The sequence below is a fragment of the Panicum hallii genome, chromosome 5 (genome assembly GCF_002211085.1).
Source record: "Panicum hallii strain FIL2 chromosome 5, PHallii_v3.1, whole genome shotgun sequence".
NCBI classification, from domain to species: Eukaryota; Viridiplantae; Streptophyta; class Magnoliopsida; order Poales; family Poaceae; genus Panicum; species Panicum hallii.
The window spans coordinates 16,693,080-16,699,176 of NC_038046.1; positions in this window are offsets into that span (position 1 = coordinate 16,693,080).

Sequence of the window (6,097 nt, forward strand, 5' to 3'; positions counted from 1 at the left end):
AGACCACCTTCGCGCGGTCACCTGGCCGTCCAAGTTTCGGCCTCACCTGCCGGAAAAATATGACGGGTCCTCCAACCCGTCAGAGTTCCTGCAGGTCTACATCACCGCCATCACGGCGGCCGGAGGTAACGAAGACGTCATGGCCAGTTACTTTCATGTAGCCTTGATCGGGCCAGCCCGGACCTGGCTCATGAACCTCACCCCAGGATCCATCCAGTCCTGGGGTGAGCTCTGCGCACAGTTCACTGCGAACTTCGCCAGCGCGTACCAGCAGCATGGCGTGGAAGCCCACCTCCACGCCGTGAGGCAGCAACCTGGGGAAACCCTCCGGGCCTTCATCTCCCGCTTCACCAAGGTACGTGGAACTATCCCACGTATCTCCAATGCGTCTATTATCACGGCCTTCCGACAGGGGGTCCAAGGCGAGAAGATGCTAGAGAAGCTGGCGACCCACCAAGTGGAAGCCGTCACCACCCTATTCGCTCTGGCGGACAAATGCGCCCGGGTTGCAGAAGGCCGTGCATGGCACTCTGCAACCCAGGCAGGTCCCGCTCAGACGAGCGGACCCAGCGTCGCTGCCCCTGGCAGCGGCAAGAAGAAGAACAAGAAGGTCCATGGCTTCGACAAGTCACGGATTCGGGGTCCGGCCGTTGCAGCTGCGACGGCCGGGGGCCAGAACTCGCGTGGCAAGCGCCCGCGACAGCAGCGCACCGACCCCGGGTCGTGCCCTGTTCATCCAGGGGCTCGCCACAGCGCCACCGAGTGCCGCGAGATCCAGAAGCTCGCGGAGCGCCTCAGTAAGAGGCGAGATCAAGCCTCCAAGGAGGGCTCCTCCCCACCGCGCCGGTCCGGTAAGGAGAAAGCCTCCGATGCCGACGCAGCTGCGACGGAGAGAGAGTTGGGGTATCAAGCCCCCAACAAAGACCTCTAGGGACTTTTCCAGCAGTCCGATTCTGAGTCCGGCGGGGACGAGCGTCGCAAGAAGCTGTACGTTATGTACGGTGGCAGTTCGGAGCTCGTCTCCCGGCGGGACGTCAAGGCCCTTCGCCGGGAGGTCCTCTCGGTGAAGCCAGGGGTGCCGAAGGCGGCGCCCCATCAGCGGTGGAAAGGCACCACCGTCTCCTTCGAGCCATCCGATTGCCCAGAGAACATGGCGGGCGCGGGAGTGCTGCCGCTCATCACGGCACCCACCATCGCCAATGTTCGCCTTCACCATGTGCTGATTGACGGGGGCGCCGGCCTCAGCGTCATCAGCTATGCAGCGTTCAAGCACCTGCAGATCCCGGAGTCCAAGCTGGCTCCATCACGCCCATTCTCAGGAGTGGGCCCGGATCCCGTGTACCCGGTAGGGACCATCACCCTACCAGTTACATTCGGGACAGAGGACAACTTCCGTACCGAGAACGTGCAGTTCGAGGTTGCGGAAGTTAACCTCCCCTTCAACGCCATCATCGGCAGACCGGCTCTGTACCGGTTCATGGCCGTTGCCCACTATGGGTACCTGGTCCTGAAGATGCCTTCTCCGGCAGGCGTCCTCACCGTCCAGAGCGATCGTGCCGCTGCTGTTGTGGCGGTCGAAAAGCTCCATGCGCTGGCCACCGGGCTTGCCCCTGTGACTGGCGCCCAGGGGTCCGACCCCTCAACCTCGCGTGCCAAGGTTCCGGCCAAGGCACCAAGGGTCTGTCCGTCTGACACGGACAACGTTCCCGTGAAGACCATCCAGGTCGGAGCGGAGACCTCCCAGACCACCCGCATCGGTGGCAACCTGGAAGAGAAATAGGAAAGCACGCTCATCGCCTTCCTCCGGGCAAATGTTGATGTGTTCGCCTGGGAGCCATCACAAATGCCCGGGATCCTCAGGGAGGTGATTGAGCATCATCTGAAGATCCACCCCGACGCCAGGCCGGTCCGGTAGAAGCCACGCAAGCAGTCCATTGAGCGGCAAAACTTCATCCGTGAAGAGGTCCGCAAGCTGCTGCAGGCTGGCTTCATCGAGGAGGTCTACCATCCTGTATGGTTGGCCAACCCGGTGGTGGTCCCAAAGGCCAACGGGAAGCTTCGGATGTGCATCGACTACACCAATCTTAATAAGGCATGTCCAAAAGACCCTTATCCACTCCCTCGTATAGATCAGATTGTAGACTCCACCTCCGAGTGTGACTTGCTGTCTTTCATAGACGCCTATTCTGGTTTTCATCAAATCAAAATGGCTAGAGAAGATAGGAAGCATACAGCTTTTGTAACAGTGGATGGGCTTTATTGTTATATAGTGATGCCTTATGGATTGCTCAATGCTCTACCCACTTTTGCTCGTGCAATGAATATCACTCTAGGTGATTTGGTTAGAGATATAGTAGAGGTGTATGTCGATGACATCGTTGTCAAGACTAGAGAGTCGTGTTCTCTATTAGAAAATCTAGCTCGAGTTTTTGACAAGTTGCGGGCGACCTCCACCAAGCTTAATCCCGAGAAGTGTGTCTTTGGCGTATCGGCGGGGAAGCTCCTTGGATTCCTGGTCTCCCACCGGGGAATCGAAGCCAACCCAGACAAGGTCCGGGCAATCGAGGCAATGAGACCCCCTGCGCGCCTCAAGGATGTACAAAGGTTGACGGGGTCCCTGGCAGCTCTCAGCCGTTTCATTTCGAGGCTGGCGGAGAGGGCGCTCCCCTTCTTCAAGTTGATGAGGGGGTCCGGCCCATTCACATGGACCGAAGAGGCAGAGTGTGCCTTCCAAGAGATGAAGCAGTACCTTACCTCCTTGCCGGTCCTGGTCGCACCGGACCCAGGTGAGACACTGTTTCTTTATCTTGCAGCAACGACCGAGGTGATCAGCATGGTGCTGGTCACCGAGAGGTTTGAGCCTCTCTCGCAGGGGGCCCCCGCGGACCCCCCTGCAGGAGAAGGAGGTCCGGCCTCCACCACTCCGGAAACCGGCCCTACTTCGGAGGGTCCGGCCGGGTCCCGACCCGGACAAACGCTAAGCAGCCCGGGGGACGATGGGTACCCAGCTGAAGCCGAAGGGTCTAATCCACCTGGCAGACTCAGGACCGTCCAAAAGCCCGTCTACTATGTCAGTGAGGTCCTTCACGAGGCAAAGGCCAGGTATCCTGAGACGCATAAGCTTCTTTATGCCATACTCGTTGTGTCCAGGAAACTCCGTCATTATTTTCAGGCTCACAAGATTGTGGTGGTAACCTCCTACCCTTTGAGGGCCATCCTCCACAACTCCAACGCCACAGGAAACGTCGCCAAGTGGGCAGCTGAGCTCGCAGGATTCCAACTCGACTTCCAGCCACGCCACGCCGTCAAGAGTCAGGTCCTAACTGACTTCGTGGCGGAATGGACACCAGCGCCAAGCGCCTCCGGGGGTCCGGACCATGGGACGGACCCCCCTCGTCCGGAAGCCAGCGCCCCGGTGTTCACCGGACCCCACTGGACCCTCTTCTTTGACGGGTCCGCCCGCAGCAAGAGGGCCGGGGCTGGCGTGGTCCTCATCGACCCACAAGGCGAGCAATTGAAGTACATGGTGCACCTCGATTTTGAGGCCACCAACAACATGGCGGAGTATGAGGCCTTAATCTTTGGGCTCACGGTGGCTCTGTCCCTGGGGGTCCGGGAGCTCCTGGTCAAAGGGTACTCCCAACTCATCATCAGGCAAGTCTGGGGGGAGTGTTGCAGCAACAACCCCCAGCTCGCAGCCTACCTCATCCATGTGAAGAGGCTGGAGAAGGACTTCGATGTGCTGGAACTGCAACACGTTCCACGCGAAGGCAATTCAGCAGCTGATGCCCTCTCCGTGAGCGCATCGACTCAGGCACCCGTGCCTGAGGGCGTCTTCCAGAGGCGTCTGCTGAAGTCTTCTGCCCAACCTACCGATCTGGGCGAGGGGGGTCGGACTAGCACCTCGAAGCTAGCGGTCCCGCCGGCGCTCCATCCATGGTGCCCGCCAAGGGTCATGTGCTCCCTTGAGGGTCCCGAAGACCTCAGGGAGCCACGCCCAGTTTCTCAGGAGGGTCTCGATGCATGGATCTCTAAGGTCCGGGACTACCTGAAGGATAATTACCTTCCTGAAGATCAAGCATCTGCTGAGCGCATTGTCCGGATGGCTAAGCGATACACGGTGGTAGAAGGGGATCTCTATCGCTGTGGCGCCAACGGCGTCCTCATGCGGTGCATCACCCAGGAAGAGGGCCGTGACTTGCTCGCGGAGATCCATGGAGGCGAGTGCGGAAGTCACTCTTCATCCCGCACGCTGGTTGGTAAAGCCTTTCGGCATGGTTTTTACTGGCCGACAGCGCTCCAGGATGCAGCTGACTTGGTAAGATCCTGCAAAGCGTGTCAGTTCCACGCAAAGCAGATACACACTCCAGCTCAGGCACTGCAGATGATTCCTCCCTCTTGGCCCTTTGCGGTATGGGGGTTAGATATCTTGGGACCTTTCCCTAGGGCCGTCGGCGGGTACCGGTACCTCTATGTTGCCATTGACAAATTCACTAAGTGGCCAGAGGCAACCCCAGTGGTCAACATCACCAAGGCGTCGGCTACTGCTTTCCTCAGGTCAATTGTGTGCTGGTTCGGGGTCCCGAACCGGGTCATCACCGACAATGGGACCCAGTTCACGAGCCAGTACTTCCAGGAGTACTGTGAGGATATGGGCATCCAGCTCTGTTTCGCCTCAGTGGCACATCCCAGGAGCAATGGCCAAGTTGAGCGGGCCAACGCCGAAATCCTCAGAGGGCTCAAGATCCGAACCTACTGTGACCTTGAGAAGCATGGCGCAAGGTGGATTGAAGAGCTTCCCAGTGTGTTATGGGGGAATCGGACCACACCCAGCCGCGCAACAGGGGAAACCCCTTTCTTCCTGGTCTACGGGGCCGAAGCATGCCTTCCCCCGGAGATCACCATGGGCTCTCTGCGAGTCCGCTCTTTTGATGAGGAAATGCAGGAACAGGAGCGTCGCCAAGATGTGGACCTCGTCGACGAGCGCAGATGGCGGGCAGCGGTCCGAAATGCACGGTACAACCAAGCGCTCCGGCGCTACCACCAACGGTTCGTGCGAAGTAGGGAGCTCCGGGTCGGGGACCTAGTCCTAAGGCGAATCTTGAACCGGGAGGGTATGCACAAGCTCTCCCCCAGCTGGGAGGGGCCCTTCAAGGTGACTAAGGTGTGCCGACCCGGATCTATTCGCCTGGCTGTGGAGGATGGAATGCAACTACCCAATCCATGGAACATTGAGCACCTCCGTAAGTTTTATCCCTAGGACCTGGTTGAGAGGAAATTTTTCCTTTGTAATTGGTAGCATTGCCGTGCGGATCAGGGCGGTAGAGGTCCGCCCTCATAAACCCGGCCCCTGGCGTACAACGCACAAACTCTTCCGTACCAATTCATTAAGGAAAAATTTGTTCTCAAATGCGTCCTTGAAGTCTATGTGACCCTATATTTTTTCGCTTCTTATTACGCTAACCCCCCGCGTGTCCTTCACGTCTGTGCTGTGCCCAAAGCCTCCTCTAAGTTGCTACGCAACGTCTCTGCCTCGGACCTCTGTTTCACAGGAAGAAAGGAACCGGACCCCTGTGAACGGCTTCAGGGAGACGCGCTCGCCCTTTGCTGGGGTCCAGGGTTGTGTAGCCGCTTAGCCTGGTTCCGTACCCTAAGCCTACACGCCCTGCCCTCCTAGGGTGAGCGCCGTCGTACCTCGAACCATGTACCAAGGGACCGGGACCCCTTTTTAATCCTTGAATGTAGGTCCTAGTGCTCAGGCTTGCTACGCAACTTAGGCGGCCTTTGCTGGCCAGACTGAGAACCCGTGGGGACGTCTACTAAACGTCGATCCTAAGTCGTGTGCAGGACCTCGGTTTTATGGCAGCTAGTCCCATCCTATCGCGACTACCTCCCAGGGGGCCACGGGACCTCGGTGTGCCCAAAAGCACTTTGGCACTTTGCAGATCGGCAACCAGGAAAACAGCTAAGTTTTTCGCAAAAAAGTAGACATATGGAATACTTAAACGCGTTAATGAAAATGTGCACAACAATATAAAGTTATCTTATAATAACAGAAGTTATATTACAAAAGAGATAACTAAAAAGATACTGGCAC